At 37.4% G+C, this 20,807-nt stretch overlaps 1 long non-coding RNA gene and 1 other non-coding gene across 4 annotated transcripts in view; one reads left to right on the forward strand and one right to left on the reverse strand.

Annotated features, from left to right (window-relative positions):
• Positions 1-20,807, reverse strand: part of LOC147578196 (uncharacterized) — a 270,306-nt gene that overhangs the window by 216,357 nt on the left and 33,142 nt on the right. The gene's annotated exons all lie outside the window — the stretch shown is intronic.
• Positions 15,177-15,283, forward strand: LOC112849022 (U6 spliceosomal RNA). The gene has a single exon (XR_003222473.1). It is a non-coding gene; the product is annotated as a U6 spliceosomal RNA (small nuclear RNA).

Raw genomic sequence — 20,807 nt, forward strand, 5'->3', positions numbered from 1 at the left:
GCAGGAAGAGACATAATTTAGCCCATAACAAGTACTAAATAAAGAAGAACATTCTAACAGTTTAGAAATTGATTATGTTCAGAAGTGGATGCTTAATGTTGTTGTCTAGGTCAAGTGAATATTGCCATCAATCACGTTTAAAATTTCCCTTTTATCTTTTATCTCTATAACAAAGTGAATGAGAAGCAATTTTAATACATGAACAAAATAAGACACAGAAATTCTTAAATATTAATTATGAGAAATTAATTTGTATTGAGAAACTTAATTTTGAGATATTTTACTCTGCTGTCTTTCAAAAAAAAAAGGTACTATATCTGATATTTTCAGAAACAAGGTTCTACTTCCTTCTAAGATAATTCTCATAATATTTTAAAATCTGGAGTTTAAACTTTAAAATAAAAAACAAACTTGGACTTGATGACCTATAATTTTTTAATTCCTTTTTTATTGAAGTATAATTGACATACAATGTTATATTAGTTTTAGGTGTACAACATATTGTTTGACAATTCTATACATTACTCACTGCTTACCAGGATAAGTATAGTCTTGGTGACTTATAATTTAATATTAGTTGGAACAATAGAAGACTTAATTCAATACAAGATGATTCTAAATATTTTATTTCCTCTGGCAATTGTGTTTGATTGCTCTCATAGGAAGAACAAGATTTTTCAAGCAAGTAGCAAAATTATTTTGTCTGCAATATCCTAGCAACGGCCTGAGAAGATTCATGTTTCAACATATTTAAATACTTGGAATAAGTTTTTGTTTTCCAAAATAAATAGGAAAGCCTCAGTAATCACCTTTTTAATTAATTAAATAACCATGCATAGAATTATCCGTTTCATACATTTAATACAAATGAAACTGTCTCGGTATGATAGCAATTGCTATTAGGTAGTAATTCTAAGTCAACTATATTTATATTCTAAGTTTTTGTGACTAATCCTAAAAAGAACAATCAATAGATTCATAAAAAGTAAATCTGACCCTAAGAATTGAAATAAAGTAACAGAAATACTTTCTTATTCCAGGGATGTACATAGGACGGGCTGTAAGTTTTAGAGTTTGTTTAATTTCATTTCTTTACATGAAACCATAAGAATAACAAGCATCTTAATAAAATACTGGGTGATTTGCTCACTTCTACAGTCAATCCCAATGTCAACAAGCAAAGTAGGCAAGTACCTAAGTGCAACTAATAAGCAGCATAGACATCTTGGTTGTCTATAAAATTGTGTCAAACCAGATTTAACTTGAAAAAAAAAAGACATTAAAGCCAAAAAATGAAAAAAGGTTATTCAAAAGAATACAAATACAAAATCATTTACTAGGTACCTACTAGGTACCTACTGCTAGAGTTAGCGGTAGAACTAGTTAAAGGTCTTTTGAATTCAAAACTGAATAATTATTGTAAAGATAAATAAAAGGAACAGAAACATGAATAATTATACTCCGATTAGTTCATAATGAACTAATTATGATTTCCTACAATATTGAAAAAGGGTTTCTTAATTCCTTTTTCTTTTTTTTTTTTTTTGAAGTTTATTTATTTATTTTGAGAGAGAGAGAGAGTACAAGCAGGGGAGGGGAAGAGAGAGGGAGACAGAGAATCCCAAGCAGGCTCCACACTGTCAGCACACAGCCCAATGCTGGGCTCAAACTCACAAACCATGAGATCATGACCTGAGCCAAATCAAGAGTCAGAGGCTTAACCCATTGAGCCACCCAGGTGCCCCCACTTTTTAAAGATTAATTAATAGAAAAGTAAGTACAAGAAAAATTATAATTAAGGGCAGGTGAAAAGAATCATATTTCCTAAAATACTCAAAACTGCACACTACCACCAATGTGTTCATTAAATAATTAAATTACATTACATGTCATTTAAGCCAAGCCTCAATTACACAACTTAGTGAAAAAATTATTCAGATCTTTTGCCCTATCTCCTTGCTTCTAATAACAATTCTTTAAGCAAGTCACAAATCACCATTGTCAAATTGAAAAAATACATTTTTCTTTTCTCTTTCTTTTTTTTTTGTTTTTAGAGAGAGAGAGAGAGAGCTGGCAAGCATAAGCAAGGGAGGGAGCAGAGGCAAAGAGAGAAAGAAAGAGAGAGAGAGAGAGAGAGAGAGAGAGAATCTTAAGGAGGCTCCACGCTCATCGTGGAGACTGACCCAGGGCTTGATCCCACAACTCTGGGATCATGACCTGAGCCGAACTCTTGACTTAAGAGTCAGATGCTTAACTGACTAAGCCACCCAGGTGCCCCCCCAAAATAAAATTTTAATATGTGTAATTATGTCAATTTGCAATTTATGAGACACTCTGATAAAATATTTGCTTTTCTTGTAAACTAAACCTTGTATAATGGCTAATTAAGGTTTGAGATTGATTATTGGTTAATGCCCATTATTCATGATACCACTAAGGTTAATATGGATAATCCATAGTTTCCTCTGTTTTCAAAGTACTATTTTTAAACATCTCTAAATGTCATAGAAGAACTTTGACCTTCACTCAAATTTCCATATTGGATCACCGAAGATATTTATGTATTTAATCTTAAAGTATTCCACATGATGATTCTTTTAAAATTCAAACGAGTAGTTTTTAGTTTGGCATTATAGACAATCTGTTTTGAAAGCAATTGTTCAGTTTAAAGGTTTTTGCAAAAGAGGCCAACTCTCTTCAAAGTTAGCACAGGTCCCCAGAACCCACTTAGATGGCTATAGATAGAAATAACATAGCTTGGAACTTTCTAATTTAGGGATTGACATAAAAACACTATCTTATTTTTCTGGCCCTTAGAGTTATTTCTCCTCAGTGACAGAAAGAGAGCTTTGAACTCTGCCAGAACTGATCCATTTCTCCTATTTTATGAGAAAAGCAAAACCAAGAGAACTAAGCCTGTTACTCCACTACCACCTATATTTTCAGGAACAGCAGTCACTCCAACATTTCTTAGATCTGTACGGCATAGTGAACTAACTTCCCAACAAGCTGGCCTCTTAATTTCATCTTGCTCTGAAAGTAAAAGAATAATGAACTCAGTGATGCTGACACAATACTCCCAACCACCAGGAAGGAAACCTTAGTGTCCGGCTGTCACTCACTGACTGGGTTCAAGACTGATGAATTCCCGCTGCACAAAGCAGTGTTCACTCCTCTGTAGTAGTAAGTCTTGATGTTTATCTCATGGCAACTCTGCCAAGCAACGTAAGGATCAACTTATGAAAGAATACGTGTTTCTTAGCTGGTATTCTTAATTGCCCCCTGGAGAGGGAATGAAAAGGTTGGGGGAGTTGGAAGCAGTATCCTATTTCTCTCCGATGTATTGCCAATTTTCTAAAAAGACATTTACTTTCCCATATTATTCCTCTTAAAACCTGGCCTCTGGCCCCAACCATTGAGGGTCTGAGAGTCATCAGATACTTTCTAATTTTCAAATCCAGTGGTTTCTTTTCAGTTCTCTGCCTCAGCTTTCATCATGTTTGATATTGTAGACCCACCTATTAAAATCCTTCTTTTCCATGGCTTCCATCTCCTTTTTTTTTCCCCCTTTTTCCTCATTCTTGCTCTATGCTCGTTCCCCTGTGAGGGATTAGCACACATGCTAATAACTCTTTGGGATACAAAAATATTCCACCTCCATGTAAAGCAGTATAGAGCATGATGTTTACAAATCAGGTTCTAAAAGTAGACACACCTGAATTTGATTCCCAACTGTACCATTTACTGTAGGTACATACAATTATTCCCTTATTATTTCTCTGGGCCTCAGTTTCCCACGTCTATAAATGAAAATCATAATAATAGCGCCATTTTTTTAGGTTTGAGAGAATTCAATTACTATTTGAAAAATATTTATCAGACTCATGGCACAAGAGTTTTTATTTTTTTTCTTCTTTTTTTTTTAATATTTATTTATTTTTGAGACAGAGAGAGACAGAGCATGAATGGGGGAGGGTCAGAGAGAGAGGGAGACACAGAATCGGAAGCAGGCTCCAGGCTCTGAGCTGTCAGCACAGAGCCCGACGAGGGGCTCGAACTCACGGACCGTGAGATCATGACCTGAGGGGAAGTTGGACGCTTAACCGACTGAGCCACCCAGGCGCCCCTGCACAAGAGTTTTTAAATAAATATTGGTATTATTTCTAATACCAGTGCTCTTGGACAGACAAAATTAGAAATGGATAGCATTATAGATCTTAATCAGAGAGTAACCAAGTGACAGTTGGATTTTTTTTTTTTTTTTTTTTTGAGAGAGAGAGAGAGAGAAATCATCAGCAGGGGAAAAGCAGAGAGAGACAGAATCCCAAGCAGGCTCCGTGCTGTCAGCACAGAGCCCAATGGGCTCAAACTCCCAAACCATGAGATCAAGACCTAAGCCAAAACCAGGAGTTGGGCATTTAACTGACTGAGCCACCCAGGCACCCCTGACAGTTGGATTTTAATTTGCTTGAATGGAATTACGAATCTAAGGATCCAGGAAAGACCACTGAGTCCAGGAGTCAGCAAGCTATTGCTCACAGGAGAAACACGGTCCACCTCCTGTTCTTGTAAATGAGTTAATGGAACAAAGCCATGCCCATTCATTTATGTTTTGTCTATGACTGCTTTTGTGCTTCAACAGCAGCACTGAGTAACTATAAAAGAGACTATATGGCTTGCAAAGCCTAAAATATTTTACAGAATAAGTTTGCTAACCCCTAATGCATTCTAACCCCCATAATTTTTCTAATGAGAAAATTAAATACAATCACATGATTCTGAAATTGCTAAGAAACTTCCCAACGTATCATCTTTGTTAGTTTACAGGAAACTTATATGTATGCAGACTGTTTACTGATGGAAAAAAAACCTTCTTCATTAGCTTGTTTTGTTGTTTCTGTGACACAATTATAGTTTTTGGGAGTCCCACAGAACATGGGATTTATTCTGACACTATATATCTACACTTGCACTATGAAAAATAAAGCATTTTCCATTAGGGCCAGGAAAACTCGAGGTTAAAAAAAAAATAAAACAGCATAAGCTCATGCCAAAAGCTGAATTTTCCTTAATAAAAAGAAAGGTGGCAGCTTCCAACTTCAGCACAAAGTACGAGTGTCAAATTGCTAAAGAAACTGCTGTCTTCTGGCAATTGATGACCAGAATGACCCCAGAAGCAATTGTGTATTCTCATGAGATGGCTTGCTTAGGCACTTCTGGGAAGGAGCATGGGTCTTCAGAAAGGTTAGCATGTTGTCTATTTCCTGGTAACTACTTGCAGAAGGTCGAAGGAGTTGATGGGACCAGACGTAAAGCAAGAATAGGGTCAGGCCATGGCATTTAATCAGTGGCTACAGAGGGCATGAGTGGATTGCCCAGAAAGAGGAACATTTCATGGCTGAAGCTCTGGTTTGCTTCTAGTATATTCATGTTCATTCCCTAATGCAGTATGAACATCACAAATACAAGCCACTCCTGGAGATCCCAAGGGTAAAGCTGAGCTTCAACCGAAAATTCTCAAGTCTCAGATGTAAACATCTTGCAGTGGCATCAGGAAGGGAGAGAAAAAGAAAACATCATTTTTCTTTTGGAGAAAACAGCTCTATTTTCTTCTATGCCACCAGAAATGGCATTACCCTGGACTGCAGATGATGCTTAAGGGATGCAGAGATAACCTGTAGCTTTTGCTACCAGAAGACCTCATTATGTGATCCCTCTGGTGGTGGTCTACAATCACCTATTTCAGGATTACCAAGCGTGGCTGTTAAAAAAGCAGACTTCTGGTTCCTGTACCAGACAGTGTGTATCAGCACGTCTGTGTCTCACACCCAGGCATGTGCATTTTCAACAAGCTTCCCACACAATCCTACTGCAAAGCTAGAGTCTGGAGACTGAGGGTCCATTGAAGGGGGAACTAGCACTAATCTTTTAGCTCTGCCATTTAGTCTAGCCTTGTGACTTTGAGTAATTGACTTAAAATGAGTCAAATATAATCTACTCTGCTAGCCAACAAGATTTATTCATTTTGAGAATAAAAGGGAAGAGCCCAAAGTGTGGTGTCAGTGCAAGGTATAATTCCCTGGAAGAGATTAGTGCACTCAGCTAAAATGGCTAAATTGCTCAAAGGCAGGGATGTGCAGAAGGCTCCATGTGGGATTACATGGCTTTATTTTTCTAACGTACTCAAGGAAAAGTACTGTGATTTCATAAAATGTTAGCTTAGCTTTTTATGTTATGTTTGCTTCTTCCTATCCCATAAATTTAATTGAGTAAGCTAATGTCTATATGAAGGAAGAAAATCTCAGAAATGAACAATTTACCAAAGCTTTGTGCAGTACTGCCTGCTCAGTATATTCTGTGCAATTAAAAGGTCTGGGGGCAGAGCTTGAGCCACCCCAAATGAGAAACCATCTAAACACGTGAATGTTGCTACAGACTAAACTAGTTTCCCCAGTTTATTTTACTCTCCCCAGCTGCTTCAGAATCCTTCTTCTGCCTAAAAGCCATGACCACAAAATCCAATTTCACCTTCTCCAGGGCTTGGTACCCCTGAATATACAACAGCCAAATCTCTCTGGTATTTTACTCACAAAACAAAAGGTGGCAAAAGCAGCTGTACTTGAAGTCACTGTTACTAAATAAATCCCAAACCTGTCCGTTTGCTTTTCTGCTACAATATACAGTTCAAAACTGGACCTGCACTGCTGTCCCCATGATGCCATAGTCACTCCTGGGACCGAGGAACTAAGTGGTCACTGACATTAATATAGGTATGCTGGGAAACAATATCCCCTCACACTCATTTTTTTAAAATGTTCATTAAGAAACACTTGAATATACTAATAACAATAGATAACATGTATTGATTATGTGACCGATCTTTTTTTAAGTTTACTTATTTATTTTGAGAGAGAGAACAAGTAGGGGAGAGGCAGAGAAAGAGTGGGAGAGAGAATCCCAAGTAGGCTCTGCACTGTCAGCACAGAGGCTACTTGGGGCTCAAACTCATGAACTGTGAGATCATGAACTGAGCCAAAATCAAGAGTTGGATGCTTAACAGACTAAGCCACCCAGGTGCCCCTGTGACTAGCCTTTTAATACATCATTATCCTACCTCATCTTCACAAGAAGTCTATGAAGTCAATATTATTATCTCCACTTTACAGATGAGGAAAGTGAGAAAGAGCTGAAAATTGCAATGAATGTCATAGTATGGGCACTGAAAAATCACATTAGGTGGTCAGCCCATGTTTACTTGGTTCCAAATACCACAATTTTAACCATTACAACAAAACAGACTTGATGACCTTGATGTATCTGTCTCTCTTAACAATCTAATCCTTGTTCAAATTGAATCAGATTTCTCTGTTAGCCATTATTATCAATTTTCCTTAAAATCTAGGAATCATCTCTAATGGAAGGGACTGTATCTTTAAGACATATAATAAGGTGCTCAGCAAATATTTGTTGAATGAATGAATCCTCAGTACTTAGAAGAACTGCCAGTTATTTTAAATCTCAAATCCTCTTCCCTATTACAAGCAACTATCAGCATTATTTTCATGCCAATTTAAATGAGAAGTTCTTTTTGTCAAAACAGACAAATATAAGGGAAGGAAAAAAGAGAGAGGGGGGGAAGCAAACCACAAGAGACTCTACAGAATAGAGAACAAACAGGGTTGATGGAGGGAGATGGACAAGGGGTTTGGCCAGATGGGTGATGGGCATTACGGAGTGCACTTGTGATGATCACTGGGTGTTGTATGGAAGTGATGAATCACTAAGTTCTACACTTAAGGGAAATTTTACCATCTATGTCAATTAACTAGAATTTAAATAAAAACTTGAAATACAAAATAAAATAAAATAGTTCTTCACAGGTGAATTGTCACTGCTAGTAATTACAGAAACATTGTTTATAAATTATTTACTTTTGTGTGAAGTGAGAAACCCTTGTGTGAACTAGAAACCCTTACTTCTGACCAATAGTAAACTCAGGGGTTCCAAGACCACATTTAGTTTCAATAATTCACTAGAAAGACTCACAGAACTCACCAGAAACACTTATCTCATGATTATGGTTTTAGATACAGATTAGGTTAGGTTAAAAGATAGAGATTAAAATCAGCCAAGAGAAGAAGCACATAGGGCAGAATCTAGGAAAGTTCCAAACACAGAGCTTTGAGTTATCCTCTCCCCATGGAGCCAAACACACACAGCATTACTCTTCCAGCAGTAATATATGATGATACAAATGGAGTATCAACCAGAGAGCCAACCAGGGAAGCTCACCCAAGCCTTGGCATCCAGAGCCTTATTTGGGCTCTATGGTTGATTGCCCACATGGCTGACCTCAGTTGCCAGGCATTCTGGGGTCAAACTGATACTGTGTGACTCAAAGTTCCTACTATATTTAATACCGTTAGACTACCTGGAAATTCTGTCAGACTATCTGGAAATGCAGAGGCTGTGAAAACTCTGAAATTCACAGCCTCCAGTCCCACAAAGGCTCCTATCAGGTATGGCATTGCAAGGGTTTAGAGAATACCTCCCAGCAGCTGAGGGCAGAGGGCAGACCTCTTCTGGACAAGGATTATTCTTCACTACATAAAGAGTTTAAAGAAAATCTAATTTTTTTTTTTTTAAGATTACTAGTTTCACTTGCACTGATATATTTTCCAATGTAGAAGATCTAGAGACCAATTTATAACTATGGGGCCGGGATATGGATGTGACCATCATCTTCCAGGCATGTTTTTACTTCAAAAAATATGATTTAAAAAGGAAATAGAGCTGGGGTGCTTGGGTGTCTCAGTCGGTTGAGCATCCGACTCTTGATTTCAGCTCAGGTCATAGTCTCACGGTTTGTAGGTTCAAGCCCCAGATGGGGCTCTGTGCTATCATCAGCTTGGGATTCTCTCTCTAACTATCTCTCTGCCCTCCCCTGCTTGCATGTGCATGTGTTTTCTCCCTCCCTCTCTCTCTCTCTCTCAACCTCTTTTTCTCTTCCTCTCCCTCTCTGTCAAAAATAAATAAATAAAATTTTAAATTTTTTTTTCAACGTTTTTAATTTTATTTTTGGGACAGAGAGAGACAGAGCATGAACGGGGGAGGGGCAGAGAGAGAGGGAGACACAGAATCGGAAACAGGCTCCAGGCTCCGAGCCATCAGCCCAGAGCCTGACGCGGGGCTCGAACTCACGGACCGCGAGATCGTGACCTGGCTGAAGTCGGACGCTTAACCGACTGCGCCACCCAGGCGCCCCAATAAATAAAATTTTAAAAAACAAAATAGAACTGACTTACGAGGCAGCCCAAAACTACACGTACAAGCATAGATAGCATCAAGCTACAATAGAAACCAACATGCAATAATAGCTATTTTACACGACTAAGTTAGAGAATCTAAATATGGAGGTAGATCTTACAGCATCTAGTTTAGAATCCAGTCCAATAACTAGACTCTGAAATTAGGCCTCTCCTAGATGATTGTCCCAAAAATCAATCTTCCTCTTATTTCCACCATTCTTTTCCTCCAGTTCATTCCAGACTCCTTGCTCTTCCCCCTTCTGACTGCCAAGGAAGCAGGTGGTTTGTCCATCTGGAACTCCAAGTTTTGCTCCATCCTGATCATTTCCAAATACACTGAATCCTCAAAGGCTTACATCTTGTTCCAATTATTTCAATTATTAGGTTTTTGGGTTGAAAGCAATAGCAACTTAATTATAATTAATTTCAGCAAAAATTTTGGACCTAGACACACATATAGGAGAATGCCATGTGATTTCTGTTGCTTAAACCACCTAGTGTGTGTTACTCTGTCACAGCGCCCTAACAAACTAATACACAGACTAAATATGTATTTCTGGTCATTTGAACATCATGTTTTATAGTTCTTTCATCTCACTGGTCAAAATCAAGCACAGTTCACATAAGAACTTCCTCTTTTGCATATGCAATTCCACTCTCTTATATTTTATTTGTCATTAATCATCTTATACCTATTGGTTTCTTTATTCACATCACAGATTTTATTCCATACAAATACCATGAGAATCTAGGCTAAATAGTCATATGTTAGGTATAAAGACCTTAATTTCAAATATTGAACTTTGCAGACCCAGATCTCCATCATATTCTTTTAATAGATTCCAATTGTCTATTGAAATAGTCCATCTTTTTATTCATTTTGCCTTTATTTTCCTTTATTTTTGAACATATAAACCATGGTTATTTTGAACTCCTTACTAACTACATTCCGTACTTATATCACATCTAGGTCCATTTTTTCTGTTTTATCTCGTAATTATTTGGCACTTTACCCACTTATTTGCAGGCCTAAAACTTTTTATTAAATGCTGGATATTATAAATGATATATCATAGGTGCTTTGCAGTATGTTATCTCCTAAAGGACATTAATTTTTTATCTGGCAGATAATCATATCACTAGAGGGTCACCCTCATCCTGTCACATTTAGTCTGAGTCAAGGGTGGGTCTATTTCACTTTGCCCTTTTTCCTAGAGTCCAGCCCTTACTTCTAGCATACTCCGAGCATTCCCCTAACTTCTAGGATGTGGTATTTCAATGACAACAACAAGCCTAGGGAGTTCACTTAGCTGGACCCAAACATTAATGTCTCCACAGAGTTGTGAAACCTCTAAAATTCCCAATTATATTTCAGGCTCCCTTTATTTTCTCTCTGTCCCATCTCTTGAAATCTCATTCTGTCATGCTCCACTTTATGAGTCAGCCAAAGACACAGTGTGAACTTTTGTGTAGATTTTTGAAGGTCCTGTAGCTTCTTCTGTCTGATATCCTACCCTTCAAATTGCAGTCACCATGGTAACTCCAAACACCAGTCTGTTTCCTCTGATAGCAAAAATACTGTTTTCTGCTTGGGCTCTATTCCCCCAAACAGTGGTCTGGAAATTCCATTCAGGGAGAAATCAGGGTGAATGCAGGATGTAGCTCATGTGTTTCCCTTTGCTCACAGACATTGCTTGCTGCCCATTTCCTGCAAGTAATTGTTTTATATTCTTCTCCATACTGGTACACACTTTAGTGGGAGGGGAAGTCTGATACAAGCTAATTAATCATGGCCGAAATTTAAAGTCAGGCATAAAGTTCTTAAATACAGGCATAAAGTTCTTAAATACAGTTCATGATTCATTTCTTTGTTCTATATGCCCTTCTCTCCTCTCTTTCCATACCTGCAGAAGGAAGTTTGGAAGCTTGAGGAAATTGCTTCAGATTGAGCAGTTTGGGCTCCCACTGACAGATGTTGGCTGCTCATATTGACATATCCTATTGAAGGCTAATGAAATCTTAATGAAATATTAGTTCATTAGTACAAGTGGCTTGGAACAAAGTGGTTTTCAATTTGGGGGCTGCACAGAAGATCACCAGGGCAGGGAGTTGTTTTAAAACTCTAGGTGTTCTAGCCACACACGAAACCCATTACATTTAGAGACCCTGGAAACGGACCCAAGAAAGAAGTTGTTTTCAAATCTCTACAGATAATGCCAATAGCAGCCAAGGTTGAGAATCATGGACTTAAATTCTTGGCTGAAGCTCTCTTATGTAAAAATAAAACATCACTGAGATGATCCCTGAGCATCCTTGCCATGCAAGTCTGTCCTTCATCTCCATAATCCTGCATGAGAGCATTTCCTTCACCAGTGTTCTCCTTTCAATGCTCACGAAACAACGAGGAAAATCCAGTGAGGTCATTTTTGCCTTAGCTTTGTGACTTTGGTGAATACAAATGTTCTCCAAAGTTTACATGGCTTCATAAGATGTTTACCATGTCTGCTCACCTAGTCATTTGTCAGAGGAGAAGGAAAAACAGCTATAATCTGTCCAAAGAAAAGTGTAAGTCGAACATGAAAGATATTACAAAAATAAATGTTTTAGAAGTGGGATGAGCCTTTTTGTAAACACAAGAAAGCACCTGCTTATTGACACCATGCTACTGTGGAAATTATGTGCAAGTGTTTGCATAATTACAGATCTATATTCCATATATGTAAAGCAAAACTATTTGCATGAGTCATTTGCAGAAGACTTGGAAGCCTCTTGCCTGAGTCCTGACAGTGCTCAGTGCTCTCTCTCTTTCCCAGAGCAGATGTGTAATGAGAAATGCCATGATTGGCCAAATGGGCTTTTATAGGGAGGCTCTGGGAAGAAGAAAACTTGGAGCCAGGCCCATCCCCATAGCACGATCACCTGCTGTGGGCCATTCAGTTCATGCCAGCCATTTTTATCCACAGCTTTTTCTACCTCACAGGTGTGTCATAAAAGAACTACATAATGTGTAAGACACTCCATGGTGCTGTGAAGCAAGTAACCAAATAAATATAGGATGTTTACCTTGCCAAAAAACAGCATCTCAGCATCCAACGGGAAGATGCCAAGCCACCTGCTAAGGTCAAATGGTTTGTGACCTGAAGCAAACTGCCTCTGCTCAATACAAATGGTGTAACATCCTTGCCCCCCCATCCAAAATCTTCAGTGTGATCCATTTATATTCTTCTTAAATGTATCTGTATATTTAGGCCTTTTCATCCTTATTCATACCTTTGCCCCACCAGCAAGATCTTTTGCCTTTTTCTGTCCTGTCTCTCCTCCTCCTTCAATCCCAGCTTCCACCATTGAAATATAACCTGTCATTCAAGCTCCAATTTAATAAATAACAGCTACCATTGTTTACCATTTACTGTGTACCTGGAACTAAGCTGAATGCTTTACATATTTCATTTTACTGAATTCTTCCAACACATCTACAAAGTTACTTTCATTAAGCCAGTGTAACAAATGACAACCAAAACCCGGAGCTAAAATAACTTGCTCAAGATCACAAAGCCAGAATTCAAACCCAGGCCTGTCTTGATCTAAAGTTGATATTATTACACACTATATTGCAGTCATCCTTACCAACTTCCCATACAAACTTTCTTGATGACTCCACAATACAGCAATTTCTCCCAACCTAAACCTAGCTCCCCTCCAGAACATATTTTGACATGCCTTGATTACTGTTTCGTTTATATTGCTATTTGAATTTAGATGAGTATATTTAGTTTCCTTTCCTAAGTATATTATAAGCCTATTAAAGCCCCAGAACTGTTCAAATGCTAAACTAATGCACCTACATTCTCCAGACACATACAGACATTGGTCTTACTCTACAGTCTTGAGTATAATTTTTTGTTACCCTTTTATCACCTAGCATATTTTTATGTACAGTAATCTAACCCCACCAATAATTTGCTCTCATTTGTTAAAAGTCCAAATATGAGGGGCTAAATGAAAAGCATGAGGTTGAGAGGGCCAGTAAAGGTGTGACCAGAGATGAACATACCTACTTCCAAGGCATTATGTTATGATTTCTAAGTTGATAAGAACCATCAGAACTTAAAAAAAAAAAAAAAGAACTTAACAAAGGCATTCCTTTTTTGTAATTTAAGGTATGTTTGCCAAAATATACTGACATTATACTGTATTCTAAATATGTATGAGTCATAATATTTCCCAATCAGCTATTAATAGTTACTAGTGTCTTCTTTGTTCAGAATGCTTTTCAATATGCCATAGCACAAAGGTAGAATCAAGCATAAAATAAATTAGCATAGTATTTTACATTTTAGGAATAATGAACACTAGGTCTATCTATGCAAACCGATTTGATGGATCAAGAAAAATGCTTAGAAAACTCAGAAGGCAAAGCACTCTAGCCAAACAGAAAACTGAGGGTAAACTTTTAGAGCTTGAATGAAATAGATAATACTTTAAGAGGAAAGAGCAAATTATATAAATGAGTACTTATTGAGGAAATGAAATAAAACCTGTTATGAGTGATAAAAATAATTGGCACCCAGGAGATACCCCACAGGGACTTCCTGTACCAACCACAGTATAGTTGTTTTCTTCAAATGAAGGAGGGGTAAAGGTTACATGTTGTGTCTTCCAGATGAGTATAAAGTTACTCCAGTGCTCATTTTCCTAATTCCAAAATTCTTGAGTAAGAGTGCTTTTGTCTTTACTGGGAACACAAAATGGAATACAAAGGGAACTAAATTAAAGTAGAGAGGTATGCATCTCAGGAAGAAATGCATTTGCTCAGACTCACCTGTGAACAAGCCTTGAGGACGCCTCAGTAGCATACCCTGTTTGGGGTATAAGAATATGAAACCACTTCATGATTCAGAAGTCAGGAATGTGAAATTTACCTTCCTTTTGGCCACAGTCTCAGTGTGTGGGAGTGTCAAGTGTATTCTTCTCTTATTTATGAGTTTGTCTCTTGTATAGACTGGGATAATACCCATTTGCTTTCCCTCAAAAATCTCAGGGGTGACTCATGGCTCTTCTATTCAGCCAGTATGCTAAGATACTGTGAGTAATAAATAATTTTTTTTAAGCCTGCAGAAACTTCCGTCTGCATTTACTTAGAATCTCATTCGACTTTTCCTATTTATCAACAGCTGTGAAACTTTCAAGAATTGTTACTGCAAGTTCTCACCATTTCCTGGAGTCCCTATAGCTATAGATTTTCTAGCCATATGATCTTAAAGAGTCAACTTATTTTTGTGAAAGCAGCTTCAGATACGGTGTCAAATGACCCGTGTTCATATCTCAGCTCTGCCTTTTGACCTTGATTAAACCAAGCACCTCCCTAAGCCTCAGCACCTTTCTCTATGCAAAGGGGAAATAGTACCTGCCTGTACTTACCCACAGAATTGTGGTGAGGCTCAATTTGAGAAGTATCCAAAAATGCTGCATAAATCACATCTCTATAGCAGGATTGTTCATGCTATTTTAAGTGTCTTTTAGCCCCATCATTTCTATCAAACAGCAATCACATGCAGTTAAGGTTTTATTTCCTTCCAGTCTTTTTTCTACAGTGTATGTGTTTGTGTATCTGTGTAGATTTACTTTTTTAAATGTAGGCAATATTTTATTATGATGTAATTGTGTATTATCATATTTACATATATTATGATATATGTATGTATATATCCCTAATAAAAGTTCTTCCAAAACATGGTTAATAACAGCTTGAAATGTCTATCATATATAATATATATAATGAAGTATGATGGAGACATGCATTTTCATGTTATTAAAAATTATTTCTAAACATGGTTAATAATGGATGCATTAAAAATATGTTGGGTAGTGCTCGTTTCAGCAGCACAGATACTAAAATTGGAATGATACAGAGAAGATTAGCATGGCCTCTGCACAAGAATGACACACAAACGCATGAAGCATTCCATATTTTTGCACAGGTAGAAAGACAAACACCATATGATTTCACTCACGTGTGGAATTTAATAAACAAAGCAACAGAGCAAAGGAAAAAAAAGAGCGAGAAAGGCAAACCAAGAAACACTCTTAACTATAGAGAACAAACTGATGGTTGCCAGAAGGGAGGTGTGTGGGGGGATGGGTTAATAAATAGGTGATGGGGATAAGGAGGGCACTTGTGATGAGCCTCAGATGTTGTATGGAAGTGTTAAATCACTAAATTGTACACCTGAAGTTAATATCACACTGTGAACTAACCAACTGGAATTTAAATAAAAGCTTTTTAAAAATATGGTGGGGGGGCGCCTGGGTGGCGCAGTCGGTTAAGCGTCCGACTTCAGCCAGGTCACGATCTCGCGGTCCGTGAGTTCGAGCCCCGCGTCAGGCTCTGGGCTGATGGCTCAGAGCCTGGAGCCTGTTTCCGATTCTGTGTCTCCCTCTCTCTCTGCCCCTCCCCCGTTCATGCTCTGTCTCTCTCTGTCCCAAAAATAAATAAACGTTGAAAAAAAAAATATGGTGGGTAATAATACTACCATAGGAGTGAACCATAATTTGTGGGATCACTCTCCACCTTTAACTCATTAAAAATACACATTTACAGGTTCTTTTGTTTTTGCTTGTTTTGCTATTTTGTTGTTGTTGATGTCACTGAGTTTAGTTGCTATTATAACCAAGATTGTAGTAAACATCTTTGTACGACAATCTTTTTATGGACCCCTAATTCAATAGAGGACATTTCTAGAACTGAAATCACTGAATCAAATGTATGGATTCTTCTAAGGTCTTTGGCTAGCCCTTGCTAACATATGGTCAGATTCTGTTCCTGAAGTATTGTACTGTTTAGACAATGTAAGAGATAACTTTTATGGTAGCTTCATCATGATTACCTATTTTAATCATTACCAATTTCATAGGCAAAAAAAAAAGTAACTTTCCATTATCTATGTTTATATGATCACTAGTGAAGTTGAAAATCTGTCATGTTTATTGATTTTAATTATTTCTGCCACAAATGTCTTGTATCAGTTCTAGCAGACTTTTGGTGGAGTCTATCGGATTTTCAATGCATAATATCATGTCATCTGCAAAATGCCACAAATGTCTTATGTTTGCTCCATTTTCAGTATTTTCCTTATTGACTTTTACACCTTATTGACACCTTAAGAAATTAATTACACAGTCATCCTAACTCATAAAATTTTCCAAATTTGTCAACTGCATTTTAATATTGCCTATGATTTTTGACATTGTAAGTTTTTTTTAAGTTTTTTTTCTTCCAGTCTTATTGAGACATAATTGACACATGGCATTGTGTAAGTTTCATATAAGGTGTCCAACATGTTGGTTTCATACATTTATATATTGCAAAATGATAACCAACATAGCATTAGCTAATACCTCCATTTCTTTTTTGTGGTAATTTTTCAAGTTTTTAAAAATCATATTTACCAGGCAGTTTATTCCATTGCTTCCTTTTTTGATATTTTTGTGAGTTGAGTAGAGGGAATCCCTACTGCATCCATACAGTAATTCATCATTTTAATAAAAACCAGCCCCTAAGTTCAAAGACCTAGCAATCTAGAGTAAAGTTAGGGTGTGATGGTACTGATTATTGCTGCTCTACCAGGAAGTCAATTTGAAAGCACCTGCAAGGAGATTATTAACTATTTCTGGTGCAGGAGGAATTAGCACCAACTCAGACACAGCCCTGTTTATAAGCCACTCAGATACATACTGTGCCAAGGAGTTTGGCTGATGGTGAGCACCCAGAAATTCTGACACTTGGAAAGCAGAAGGTCTGTGCTAGTACATCTGTTAAGTCAGAGGGGTCCAGGCTGAGGCTCAGGCTCAGGGAGACCATGGGGAACAGGGAATAGACAACACCAAAATCAGTTCTGCTAGGGAAGAGGGGTTTGGAAATGTCTGAGATGCATAAGCTATAATTAACAAGGTGACTCTAAAAAGAACTGGACTTCCCTCCCAGTTCTAAGTTTCTGTCTCATCATTCTCTGACTCTATTTGCCTCTTGTGCTGAGTTAAGGGCAAACTTCTTGCTTGCCTTATATTTAAATTTGACACTTCTGTGTTTAGAAAGGCCCATGAGGAGGCACACTTGCCTCCTTAGCAGCATGAATAGTAACCACAGTTAATACAGTTAATAAGAATTAACATTATTTAGGCTCTTCCGATGGTCCAGACCTTGTTCTGAGCCCTTTATATTCATGGAACCCTTCAAAACACTTTTAACTGGTAGGAACACAATTTCCTCCATTTTATAGAGGCACAGAGAAGTAGATGACTTATCCAGGGTCACACAGCCCGCAAGAAGATGAGCCAGGATTTGAAACCAGACACCTGGTATCAGAGTTGGCAACTTTATTATATTCTATGATATTCTGTATTTACTAATACAAATTTTGGTAACAAGTATTTTGATTCCTATATGTGAAAAGATGTATGCAAATATATCTATACATTTGGAAAGATCTATGTATGTTATATCCCTGGATTTCTGCTTTTATTTATTAGGGTCAATGACAGGGGAGGATTAGGAATTAATTAAAGAATTACTGGTTTATCTAGGCCTCTGGCTTTCCCACCTTCTGATACTTCTACCAGAAAACAATAGAACAAAGGAATAACACATTTTAGACAAAAATGACTATTTTCCCACAGTTTGATGTTTATTAGTTCTGCTGGGGATTGACTTCTAAGGGAAACCAGACTCAATATAATGATCAAAGTAAGATCAAGTTTATATACCCACCTATTATATTCCTAGTACCTCTGGTGCTTCCATGGGTACCAGCTTAGTGCAGGACAGTGGAGTGTAGAGTGTGTGGAGGCAAATCCCCAATAACAACACAATTTTGGCAGTCTCTGAATAAGCCTTGCCAACATAGCTGACAGACTCTTGTCCCTTTTGTCCCTTTCTTGCCACCTCGATATCCATGCAGACACAGGGGTCTCTCATGGCTGCAGTTTCAGAATTACTTATGGCCAAACACTGCTTGATGTCTCAGATGGCAACAAGGAGAGGCTGTACTACTGTCACCAATTTTCTCTCTTGTCTCGTTCCCTCCACTCCATCTCCCCACAGCCTTGCTAGACTAATAGTTTCCGTACAAATTTAGTCACATTCCTCTCCTTAAAAATCCTTCCATGGATTCCCACCACCAACAGGTTAAAATCTCACCTCCCTAACATGGTGTCCAAGCCCTTTGACAATATGGCCCTTCTCCTATCTCCAATTTAGTCTATGAGCTCCTTACAGGAAAGTAACCCTGCTCTCCACCCTTGTGAATGGCACTTAATAAATATTTAATGGATGAATGGATGGGTGGCTCAATAAAAGAATGGATGAATAGTGTCTTTCACATGGTGATCATTTCTTTTATTTATATTTTTTATATTGTTAGCAAAGAACTCCAAAATATATTATCTCAATTAGACATGACAACAAATTCCTGAAATGGGTAATACTGACAATTTACCCATAAGGAACAGGTTCAGTAAGGCTAAGAGACTTGCCAGACATCACATTTGCGTCACACCAAACCTTATAGCCTTTCTAATATGCCACAATTCTTTCCCATAATGCATGAAGTGATCTAAATGTAGTTATTTAATGATGCAGAGATTTGTAGAGTTTTACAGCTGGGAGACTCCCCTAGCCAACTCTTTTTATTGGAAACATGAAAAACTCAGATCCAGAGATATGAAATTGCTTAAATTTGTACCACTCATTAGCAAGAGACTAGAAAATAGCTTCCTGGATCCTATTTCTAACTTTCTACATCCTTAAATCCATCCTCTGCCAGTCTCTGTGCAACTGTACAACTCTAACCTTTCTGTGCCTCAGTTTCTTATACTGATAAATCAGGATAATAGTAGCACCTGCTGCACAGAATCGTTGTGAGGATATAAAAGGGATAATACAAGGGAAATTCTTCAAAATTAAGTGCTTTAAAAATATTATCTATTAATCACCATCATTTCACGTGGATGGGTTTTTCCCTTTCATAAATCAGTAACATTGAAGAAGTGCTACCGTCGTGATAGTGGTCACACTCAAATAATAAAAGCTGAAAGGCAGAGAAGCAATATGATGCATGTTCAAATGCAAATAGTAAGTTATAGGACTGGAAGATACTATGAGTGAATGATAGAAAACCCTAACTCAAGGTCACAGGCAAACAAACTGTTAGGCTTTTTTTTTTTCCTTGAAACTTCCCACTTTCTGAGGGGAGGTAAATTATTTTGAATTGCAATGTATGGTTGAAAAATAATAAAGTAAGAAGCAACCATTTTTCATTACTTATTTCCTCCCCATAAAATAGTTGTATTCTTCTGTCTGCTAACTGAAATAGATATATGCCCAAAGATACACATAAAACATAACTAGCAGTGAATACACTGCCTTACCTACTGAAGAACCATTCAACTATAATCATTGCCTCTCCTACTGAGTTCCAGCCAGCTGGTTTTCTCTGTAGGAAAGGATTTTCCATACTTCTCATTAATCAACCCCATGAATTGCATTTACTCATTGACACCTTGCCGTCCTAGCTTTCAGTAGTAGTGAGATTAGGTAGGGCTGTGCTGTAGTAACAAACAAAATTGCATTAGCTTACAAAATCAGAGTTCCATTTCTCACTCATGGTTCATGTCATAGTGGACTGACTGTAGCTCATTGTAGGACTCACCTGACATAGTCATCCCTGGAACATTGTGGGCATCACAGCAGAGAAAAGGAGTTTGGCAAAGTGTGAACCTGCTCTCAAAGCTTCTCCCTGTGTGTAACACACGTCACTTCCATTCATCTTCATTGGCCAAAGCAAGTCACATGGCCAAGTCAGTCTTCAGTAGGGTGATGAAGTAGATATTCATCAACAGCAATATAATCTATCACGTATTCCTACTGTAATCTTTATTCTTGTTTTTTCCCCTCCTGAGTTATAGCAGATTCTAGTTTTCCAAGGTTAATGTAAATTGTCTGTATCATTCTTCCTGCTTATTTCTGTGTGACTCCTGATTAGTTTTGTGAAACTGGATACTGAACACAGTGTTACTATCCTAAAAAAGATACACATCACAAAAAAAGCTAAAGGGTTTGTTTGTTTGTTTGTTTATTTATTTATTTATTTATTTATTTATTTATTTATTTATTGTTTATTTACCAAAGTTAGGTTACCAGATGACTACATGAACTCATTCTAACATAAATTCCCATGAGTTTCTATATTGTTTCTCCAACTCTCTATTACACCTGTAAATGTAACTTCTAATTTTCTAAGTCTTTTCCCCCACAGGGCCTGGAACTTACAATAATTACACATTTTGTGTTTTCATAAATACTTGCTAATAAAATGATTAAAATAAACTGACAGCACCTCCTAGAATAAAAATAATAACTTTCAATCTTAGATCTATCACCAAACTGTTCTGCAATGCGAAAAAGGACAGGTCTACGTCTTTAGATTTAGAAAATGATGATGT

The sequence above is a fragment of the Puma concolor genome, chromosome C1 (genome assembly GCF_028749965.1).
Source record: "Puma concolor isolate L17-30 chromosome C1, mPumCon1.1.hap2, whole genome shotgun sequence".
NCBI classification, from domain to species: Eukaryota; Metazoa; Chordata; class Mammalia; order Carnivora; family Felidae; genus Puma; species Puma concolor.